The sequence below is a fragment of the Gossypium hirsutum genome, chromosome A08 (assembly GCF_007990345.1).
Source record: "Gossypium hirsutum isolate 1008001.06 chromosome A08, Gossypium_hirsutum_v2.1, whole genome shotgun sequence".
Classification (NCBI taxonomy): Eukaryota; Viridiplantae; Streptophyta; class Magnoliopsida; order Malvales; family Malvaceae; genus Gossypium; species Gossypium hirsutum.
The window spans coordinates 73,736,191-73,746,974 of record NC_053431.1 but is presented as its reverse complement, the minus strand read 5'-3'; the positions used below and the strand labels follow the sequence as shown (position 1 = coordinate 73,746,974).

The 10,784-nt window shown below is 39.1% G+C and overlaps 2 non-coding genes across 2 annotated transcripts; both read left to right on the top strand.

Annotated features, from left to right (window-relative positions):
- Positions 1 to 3,700: 3,700 nt before the first annotated feature.
- On the top strand, positions 3,701 to 3,807 carry LOC121205618 (small nucleolar RNA R71). Its single transcript, XR_005900694.1, has one exon. It is a non-coding gene; the product is annotated as a small nucleolar RNA R71 (small nucleolar RNA).
- Positions 3,808 to 10,368: 6,561 nt separating this feature from the next.
- Positions 10,369 to 10,475, top strand: LOC121205408 (small nucleolar RNA R71). The gene has a single exon (XR_005900486.1). It is a non-coding gene; the product is annotated as a small nucleolar RNA R71 (small nucleolar RNA).
- The last annotated feature ends 309 nt before the right edge of the window (positions 10,476 to 10,784 follow it).

The following is a 10,784-nucleotide window of genomic DNA, read 5'->3' as shown; positions in this document are numbered from 1 at the left end:
CATTAAAAACGGGGCTTGGAATCACTTACTATGGAGCTTGGAAGCTTGAAACAAACCCTAGCTATGGAGAAACCTTGAAATTTCGGCCTAATGAAGAAGATGGACAAAAATTGGCTTTTAATTTTGTTTTTAATTCATTTTAATAACTAAATGACCAAAATACCCTTACTACTAAACTTTCCAAAAATTCCTTCCATGTCCTAATTTTGTCCATGAACTTAAAATTGGTCAAATTGCTATTTAAGACCTCCTCATTAATATTCCAAAACAATTTCATACTAAAAAACTTCTAGAATGCAAGTTTTGCAACTTATTCGATTTAGTCCCTACTTTCAATTTAAGCACTTTAGGCATAGAATTTCATCACGAAATTTTCACACAATCATGCAATCATATCATAAACCTCAAAATAATTATAAAATAATTATTTCTATCTCGGATTTATGGTCACGAAACCACTATTCCGATTAGGCCCTAATTCGGGATATTACATGTATAGACATTTACCTTGGTACCTACAAGATAAGATCGAAACTTGTCGAAAGCAAATACGATAGCAAGTAACTCTTTTTCTATTACCGTATAGTTTAACTGAGCTCCTGTCAGAGTTCAGCTTGCATGGTAGATGGGATGAAAAACTTTGTTCCCTCGCTGGCCCATGACAGCTCCTATTGCGAAGTCACTTGCATCACACATCAATTCAAATGGCAAGTCCTAGTCTAGTGTGACAATTATGGGTGCCGTGACTAATCGATTCTTCAAGTCATTGAAAGCTTTTAAGCATTCTTCATTAAATTTGAATATCGTGTCCTTCTCCAATAATTTGCATAAAGGTTTAGAAACTTTGGAGAAGTCCTTGATAAATCTTCGATAGAACCCGGCGTGGCCCAAAAAGCTCCTAACACCCTTTACAGATGTTGGAGGTGGGAGTTTCTCAATAACATCTACTTTTGCCCTGTCTACCTCGAACCCATGTCTTGTTATCCGATGCCCTAGAACGATACCTTCTCGTACCATAAAATGGCACTTTTCCCAGTTAAGGACTAGGTTTGTCTCTTCACATCGCCTAAGTACCATAGCTAGATTGGAAGTAATCATCGTACGTATCTCCAAACACTGAAAAGTCGTCCATGAAAACTTCCAAAAATTTCTCAATCATGTTAGTGAAAATAGACATCATACATCTTTGAAATGTAGCAGGTGCATTACATAAACCAAATGGCATGCGTCTAAATGCAAATGTACCGTATGGGCAGGTGAATGTGGTCTTGTGTTGATCTTCTAGTGTTACCGTAATCTGGTTGTACCTTGAGTATCCATCGAGAAAACAGTAGTAATCTTGTCCCGCGAGTCTATCCAGCATCTGGTCTTAGAACGACATAGGGAAGTGATCCTTCCTAGTTGCCTTGTTTAGTTTTCGGTAATCAATACAGATTCTCCATCCAATAACTGTTCTAGTCGGTATCAACTTGTTATTCTCATTCTCTATGACCGTGATACCTCCTTTCTTTGGTACGTACTGGATCGGACTTACCCATGAACTGTCTGAGATGGGGTAAATGATACCCGCATCTAACCACTTGATAATCTCCTTTTTCACTAAGTCCTTCAGGATGGGGTTCAGCCTTCGTTGTCCATCGATCATCCCTTTTTCACCATCTTCCAGGATGATCTTGTGCATGCATACAGATGGACTAGTACCGCGAATATCGGTTATGGTCCATCCGATAACCTTCTTAAATTGTTTCAGAACTAAGATAAGTTTCTCTTCTTGCTCAGTAGTTAACTCTGCTGAAACAATCACAGGTAGAGTAGAAGCGTCACCTAAATAAACATATTTTAAATGAGAAGGTAATACCTTGAGTTCTAGTTTAGGTGGCTCCTCGATTGTGGATTAAATCCCTTTTGATTAGCTTCTAGCAAAGCTAAGTTTCCATCCTCCTCTTCATCGCTTGGAGGGTCTGATGTCAAAATTTTTTCCAGAGGATCCTCAACAGAGTTGAGTTCCTTCTCCACTATTAAATCCTCTAAGTTGGATACTGTAGAATAATCATCTATCATTGAGTTGAAAATGTTAAATGTTACCTGATCGTCCTGAACGCGCATAGTAAGTTTACCCTTCTGCACATCAATAAGTGTCTTTCCAGTTGCTAAGAATGGTCTCCCCAGGATAATTGGTACTTCTTTGTTTGTTTCGAAATCTAAAATTACAAAATCAGCAGGAAAGATAAACTTATCTACACGTACCAATACGTCCTCGATTTTTCCTTCTAGATGTGCTAAGGATCGATCTGCTAGCTAAAGTGTAACAGTAGTAGGTCAAACTTCACCTATCCCCAATCTCTTAAATATCGACATAGGCATCAAGTTGATACTTACGCCCAAGTCACATAGTGCCTTACCACAATAAGCTGCTCCAATGTTGCATGGAATGGTAAAACACCCAGGATCCTTCAGCTTAAGGGGTAATTTGTCTTGAAGATATACACTGCATTCCTTCGTCAAAGCTACCGTCTCAAATTCTCCAAGTCTCCTCTTCTTGGACAGGATATCTTTCATGAATTTTACGTAATTTGGCATTTGTTCAAGTGCTTCAACCAACAGGATGTTGATATGAAGTTGCTTGAGTACGTCAAGGAACTTCTTGAATTGGACCTCCTGTTTTTGCTTCTGGAGTCTTTGAGGGTAAGGGGGCAGAGGTTTATATACTGGAGTTGGTACTGGTTGATTTGTTTTTGGCGGTAATTCTACTACTAACAGAATGGTTGGCTGATCAGAATTGGCTGGTTCTGATGTTACCTTTTCAGGTGTTGCAGGTTCTGGTTCTAGTGGAACAGGAACTTCAACACTCGGTTGAACTTCTTCCGAATCTTGAGCTTCAGCATGCTCCTTTTCAGCTTCAATGATGTTGGGCTCTACCATTTTTCCGCTCCTCAATGTTAGTACTTTACAATGCTCCTTCCCTGGATTTCTCGAATTTTTCGTATCACTAGGTAAAGCACCTTGTGGACGGTTTCTAAGTTCAGTAGCAAGCTGGCCCACTTAATTCTCCAAATTCCTTAGAGTGGCGTCATTCTCTACCATGTATGCCTCCAATAAATTCTCTAAGCTATTGGACGATTCAGCCTAAACTGGTTTCTGAACTTGCTGTGAAAAACTAGGTGGCTGGGTTGGTCTAGGTTGGGCATAGTTATTACTGCGTCCAGCCCCTTGGTTACTCTAGGAAAGATTGGGGTGATTTCACCACGATGGGTTGTAAAAGTTGGATTGTAGTCCTTGCCTTCCTCGGTTCTGATTCTGATTACTTATGTAGTACATGGATTCTGGGTTTGACGAACATTCTTCAAACACATGTCCTTCCCCACAATAGACACAGGCTATATTGTCATATTGGTTAGGTGGTTGAGCTGCAAAACTGTTAGACCCATTAGTGGTAAGATTCTTTAACATTGAAGATATCGAAGATACCTGGGATGCAAGTGAAGTGAGAGCATCCACTTCATGGATTCCAGCAGCTCGTCTTCCTGACGTTGCTCGATTGGTTGGCCACTGATAATTGTTACTGGTGATCCTCTCGATGATTTCATAAGCCTCATTGTAAGACTTAGATAAGATAGCACCATTAGCAGAAGCATCTACTACCATCCTTGTGTGAGGGTTGAGACCATTGTAAAATGTCTCAAGTTGGATGCAATGCGAAATTCCGTGATGAGGGCACTTTCTTAATGACTCTTTGAATCTTTCCCATGCCTCATACAAGGAGTCATCATCCATTTGTTGGAAAGCAGTAATCTTATTTCTCAGCTTAGCAATCTTGCTAGGTGGGAAATACTTCACAAGAAATCTCTCTGCTAACTCTTGCCATGTGGAAATTGAGTTCAGTTGCAGTGAGTTTAACTAGGCTCGAGCTCTGTCCCTCAGTAAGTACGGGAACAGTTTTAATCGTAATGCATCTTCGGCTACTCCAGCTAGCTTGAAGGAGTCGCTCACCTCCATAAACAGTCTTAAATGAAGATGAGGATCTTCAGTAGGCATTCCACTGAACTGGCCCACTGTCTGAAGCATCTGGAACATGACTGGCTTCAGTTCAAATTGTTGTTCCTCGATCTCAGGTCTTCTAATACCTGGATTAAGGTAATTAAAAACTAGCACGACATATTGTCGTAAAGCTCTATCCCTATCATCAGCAATAAGGATAGGATTTTGAGCAAGGTTTTCTCCATTTCCTTGATTGATATTCTCGAAATTCATCTCTTCGGTCCTTCTCTCGTTCGCTTGTCTTCTTCATTGGCAAAAGGTTCGTTCTATTTCAGGGTCCACTAGGAGTAAGTCGATAATTCGGTCAATACTCATAAACACCTGAAATAATCAAAGAAGAATTAATTAAGTAAAATTGAACAGTAAAATAAAAGAACCAAAATGTAAAAATAAATTCACAGATAATGTTTTTTTTTTAAAACAGTCGCCGACAACGGCGCCAAAAACTTGGAACGGTGGAAATGTGCAAGTGTACATAATCGTAACAAGTAATAAAGTGACAAGTAAATGTCAAGTTATCGTACCCACAGGGACTGTAAAAAGCAATATGTATGAAATAAATTAAAACACTTTAGTGAGGTAAAAATGATTTTGGTTTGAAAAGAGTGATTTATAAACTAAGATTTTAAAACTAAGCAAACAATTTAAATAAAACAAAAGAGTTCTAGTGCACGATTTCAATTAAGATTTAATCAAGATGATAAAATTGTGTTGGATTAATTATACCTGTTTAACTTAGAAATATTAAATTCGTGCTTATGCTGTTATGAATAAATCACGGCAACCCAGTAATTTGCTAACTTATGAACATATCTACTAATTAAAAATTCCATTTATCTGTTGAACATATCCCTATGCCAATTCAACCGACTAAACAAATTTAATAAAGTAAACATGCTATCACACATACATACTTCTTGAATTAAATTATCTATCACATATTCCTATGTCGATTCAACCGATTAATTCAACTTAATAAACATGTAAAAGATTATGTGAAGTAACAAAGTAGCCATACCTTGAAACAATTTAATCACAACAATCTTGCAAGTTATGCAAGGCATATGTATCGCCAAATACAATGCTAATTTAATTTTCAGTTACCTTAGAAGAATTAAACATGCACTGATTAAGTATTGAGTCCATTAATTGCAATTTCAATCAATTTAAACAATTAATTCTTTAGTTATCTAAACAATTATAATGCCAGATAACCTAAGCATGATTTTACTTAATCAATCATTTCACTGAGGCCTATAACAACATAAACACTAATTTAATAATTCAAGTAGGCAAAATATAATCAACCCAACACGAATTAAATTCAAGCTAAATTGATTAAAATAATCATTTCAACAACAATATTTTTCATAGATATGTTCATCATAAAAACAACATAAATTAAAAAGAAAGGGAACAGAAAGCAAATCCAGTGTTTCTCTGCAGCTTGACTGTTGCTCCGTTCTTAGTCTCTGTTGTCTTCGCTGAGCAAGGCTTCTATGGATTCTTGATTGCCGCCCAAGATGGCTGAAGAACACCTCTTTCTTAAGAGAGGAAGTCGGCACAAGAGGAAGGGAAAATGGGATGGAAAAATGGAGAGGAAACTTTGAGAGAAGTGAAGAGAGGATGAAAGAATGTTGTGGAATGAGGGATGTTGAGGGATGCTTTGAAATGGGCAGAATAGGGTGGCTTTTATAGCTGAAGAGGGCTGGTAAAAATAGCAAATTCAGTAGCCAAGAGAGCCCTCCCATGGCCGGCCACACACATGGCAAGGTTGAAGCTTTCAACCTTGTTAAAAATAGGCTGGGGCAAATCTACAAAGCCTAGAATAAAGGTAGGGTTTGAACTTAATTTGGAGGTTTTTCAAGGTCCTTTTTGCAAGCATATTTTATTAGCTAATTTTTTGATTTGGGTCAGCCAATGGACGGTTTTGGTCAGCCCAATTAGTGGCTGGTTCGGTTCACTTTATTCGGTTCAACCAGTGCGGTTCACTAGGCTCTTTCTTCATAATTAATTAAAATAAATTCATTTAACCTAAATTAAATAGGAAATAAATTAAAATTAATTTAATTATGAATTAATACACATTTCTGGACCATCTTGGGCTGGAAATTAATTGGCCTTGATACTTAATTGCTCTCGGTTTTGTTCTTCTCGCAGTGTTCACCGGGCCCTTTTTCTCCAATTGTGTAATTCTATAAAAAAATAACCAAATTTAATCAAAATTAACTATAAAATTAATTAAAATTCATAATGTTCATATTTTTAACATAATTTAATTATTTTTTGACAAGAATTTAACCGAATTTGCATGAATTTAAGTAGAATTGGGTATGAAAAAGTATATAAATTTTTGTGTTCCCACCTCTCGATCATCTTCATGCTAAGTATGCTTGAGATGCCTTGTGGAGACATCTGGCCGATGAGGGTGAGGGATGATTTTTGGGCCGCGGTGTTGAGGAGCCCGAAGTGTCACGTTAGTCGAGTCATGTAGGGGCCAATGGAGATGACCCCCTTCCGATGCCACTCCGTCTGGTGTTAAATCACGTGGGCTATGAAATAGGCAAGGTCGATGACGTGCCCTTGCAACATGCACCATAAGAAGTAGACGTCATGGGTGTTGACGACGCCGGTGCTCTCTCGCCTCCCTGTAATCGCGTGAGCTAAAATAGCGTGTAAATACCTCAAGGATGGTGGGAGAACTGATGCCTTGGAGCGGCTAGGATTGTACGAGGCCGTGCTAGAGGCCAAAGTGTGCCATCACTTCGAGGGAGAGAAATGTATGTGGCAATTGAGAGCATGTAGTTCATTTTCCTCCCTAAACTCCTTCGTATATAGGCCTAGTGCAGCACCAAACACTGGGAAGCTTAGCTGGTGAATTAATCCCCCAAGGTGAAACTGGACCGTGCCAGGATCATCGTACCTTGTTATTATGGTCTGGAGATGGAATGTTGAGCAGAGTTCCATCGTGAGCTCGTGGTATGCTGGCTCGATAATCCCGAAGAATAGCTCCCATGGGTCGGTGGTTAAGAGAGCTCGAATCACATCAGCCATCTAGACTTATTCTACGGTAGGCCAGTCGATGTAGCGGCCCGCTGCTAAAGGTCAGACCTGAAGTATTTGGAAGAGCTCTTCTTGGGGCCCTCGTGGAAACTGTAGGAAAGGGTAACGAATTTTCACGGTTGGACCCGCGGAGGACGACACTCCCTTCCTCTTCTTCGAGGCTGGTATGGCAATTTTCTTTCCTCTTGAAGATGATATTGAAGGCCTGTGATATAAAGAATAATAATAGGTAAACATATTCGAAGGGGAAATAAACTATTTCAGCCAAAACTACTAATATGAAGCAAACTCAACCACAATAATCATGAGAACGAGAATAGAAATGTAATGGGTATAAGGTTTTCCTCGTCTCAATTGAACATAAACTGGATGGTAACTAACCTACGAATGCAATTTAAATGATAGACATTAGCATGATAGTAGCATGAAAATAAGCATAGTAATGGCATGGATATGAGGTGTGTCTAATAACTTGATTTAATTTGAAATGTATAATAAAGAACCTATAAATGCAAACTAAATGATAAAGTGGTGAACAAAAATGAAAACTAGTTCAAAAGTAATGGAGATTATTGTAATAATAAGCATTAATAATGAGTAAAATAGAAGTGAAAGGAGTAAACAAACGCTAAGGGAGAGGGATTGAGCTTTAAAAACGAAGTTTGATGGCGGTGCACGGGCGTGGCAGGGGGCTGTGTGGAGTTGCAACGGCTAGGGTTAGGGTTTTTGAATGGAGAAGACAATGAATAGTGCAGCCTATTTATAGATTTTGGGACACACAGCCATGGGGCACGCCCGTGTTCCCCAATTTCAGCCCATATGTTTCGCGTTTTTCCTATTTTGGCGCATTTAAAATTTGACACACGCCCGTGTGCCTCAGGTGTGTTGGTTCACACGGTCGTGTCGCACGACCGTGTCTAGCTTCATTCGCTTCTCCCATGCCCGTGTGTTCTAACCCCATGCCCGTGTACATTTGACAGGTTCGACCACGGGTGTTCGACACGAGCGTGTCGCACGCCCGTGCTATTTTGGTAGGCTCGACCACGGCCATGTCGTATGGCCGTGGCGTTTTATCGTTGCCCGTGTTGGGGAAATCTTTTGCCCTGTTTTCACATGGCCTTAAGCACGCCCATGTGATTGGCCGTGTCTTTGTGGAAACACCTGTATTCAAGATTTCTATTAGTACGTTAGGAGTTAAATATCAGAATTTAAAGAAATTAATAATGTTAGTGCTCGGGTTGCCTCCCGAGAAGCGCTTATTTATTGTCTAAGCTCAACTTACCTCTCTAGTGAATGGTCAGGGTGGTTTGAAGAATTTATATTCCTCATTCCTGCTATCAAAATAGGGTTTTAATCGGGTGTTGTTTACCTTAAAAGTGCCGAACTTGGGGTGACTCACCTCCACCATACCTAATGGAAAAATACTGAGTACCGTAAGAGAGGTTTCCTCATTTGGTGTGGTAGTGATAATGTAAGGATCAACGGCATCTAGTAAGACTGTATCACCGACCTGAAGTTGATTAGGAGAGGTATCGGGCTTGTTTTTGCGTAGGTTCGGTTTATCATGTGTTCTCGGTTTGTGTTCTCGCCATTCGTCTAGCTCCTCTATCTGTAGTTATCATTCTTCATGGACGTCTTTGTTCTCTTCATGATAGTAGTGTACTGTTTTTGTTGTCTTTGTTTGAGGAAGTTCCTTCAAGGACGATTGAATATTAGTTTTATCATCGATAGTTTTTATAGCATTATCTTGAGTCTTAGAGGTTTTGACTGAGTCGCGTGCTTGGAGTGTTACTGCATCGTCACCTGCACAAAGTGTTAGCTCTCCTGTGCCTGCATTAATAATGGTTCTGGTAGCTACTAAAGCTGGTCGTTTAAAATTAAAGGTACCTCGTTATCCTCATCTATGTCTAAGACAACGAAGTCTACTGGGTAAATAAATTTATCAATCTTAACGAGAACATCTTCAATAATACCTTTAGGAAATCTAACTGTTTTGTCAGCTAATTGTATGCTCATCCTAGTCTGTTTAGGTTTACCGAGACCTAGTCGTTTAAACATTTTATATGGCATAACATTTATACTTGCCCCTAGATCAGCTAAAGCATTATTCACAGATAGATTACAAATTAAGCAAGGAATTGTAAAACTCCCTGGATCTTTCAATTTGTTAGGTAGCTCATTCTTTAGAATAGCTGAGCAGACTGTATTGAGTTCCACATGTGATGTAGTGTCTAATTTCCTTTTATTGCTCAGAAGTTCCTTTAAGAATTTTGCTGATTGGGCATCTACGAAAAAACTTCAATAAAGGGTAAGTTAATATGTAATTTCTTTAAGAGTTTGACAAACTTATCGAATTGTTCTTCTGTTCTATCTTTCGTCATAGCTTTAGGATATGGCACACGAGGTTCATGATTTGTACTTACCTGTTTGGGATCGTTATTGTTTACCTCTTTCTCGTCCTTTGTTCATCGCATTGTCTTGCTGTAATTCTGGCTCAGGTGTAATGAATTCTACCTTATCTTGATTGCTAATTGCATTGAGGTGTTCCCTAAGATTAGGTTCAGTATTACTTGGTAGGCTACCTTGTGGTCGTTCGGAGATTAGTTTGGACAGCTGACCTATCTGAGTTTCAAGTCCTTAGATCGATGCTTGTTGATTCTTAAGTGCTGTCTCAGTATTTTGGAAACGGGTTTCTGACACCGAGATGAATTTAGAAAGCATGTCTTCAAGGTTCAGTTTCTTCTCTTGTTGATAAGGTGGCTGTTGAAAACCTTGAGGATTTTATGGCTTTTGATTCCCTTGACCACCCAGGAGAAATTTGGGTGGTTCCTCTAACCTGCATTATAAGTATTACTGTATGGGTTATTTTGAGATCTAAAGTTATTGTTACCCATATAGTTGACTTGTTCTTTTTCGGTTGTAGGATTGAAGGATTGATATTCTGTATGTACACCTCCGCCACTTGAGTCACACGTCATTACTAGATGTACCTGCGTAGAACCAATTAAACTGTCAATCTTTTTATTGAGAAGTTCTACCTGATTAGAGAGCATGGTGACTGAATCGATGTTATAGACGCCGGCTGTTTTCGTTGGCTTTGTCCTCATAACTTGCCACTGATAGTTGTTCAGTGACATCTCCTCTATGAATTCATAGGCATCTTCCGATGTTTTATTGTTGATGGTTCCACCAGCAGCTACGTCAATTATTTTTCTTGTCGAGGGATTCACACCATTGTAGAACGTTTGAACTTGCAGCCAAAGCGGTAACCCATGGTGAAGGCACCTTCTTAGTAAGTCCTTGTATCTCTCCCATGCACTGTAAAGTGTTTCTAAATCCATTTGCATAAAAGAAGAGATATCATTACGCAATTTAGCTGTTTTAGCCGGCGGAAAATATTTTAGTAAAAACTTCTTGGTCATTTGTTCCCAAGTAGTGATAGATCCTCGTGGTAACGAGTTCAACCACTGTTTAGCTTTGTTTCTCAGTGAAAGGGAAATAACTGAAGACGAATGGCATCATCGGAAACGCCATTGATTTTGAATGTATCGTAAAATTCAAGAAAAATCGCCAAGTGTGTGACACCCCAAAATTTACCCTAGTCGGGAAGTGGTTTCGGGACCGCTAAACCGCGTCATAAAAATAATTAGCTGTCATATTTGATGCTTATTATATGTATATAT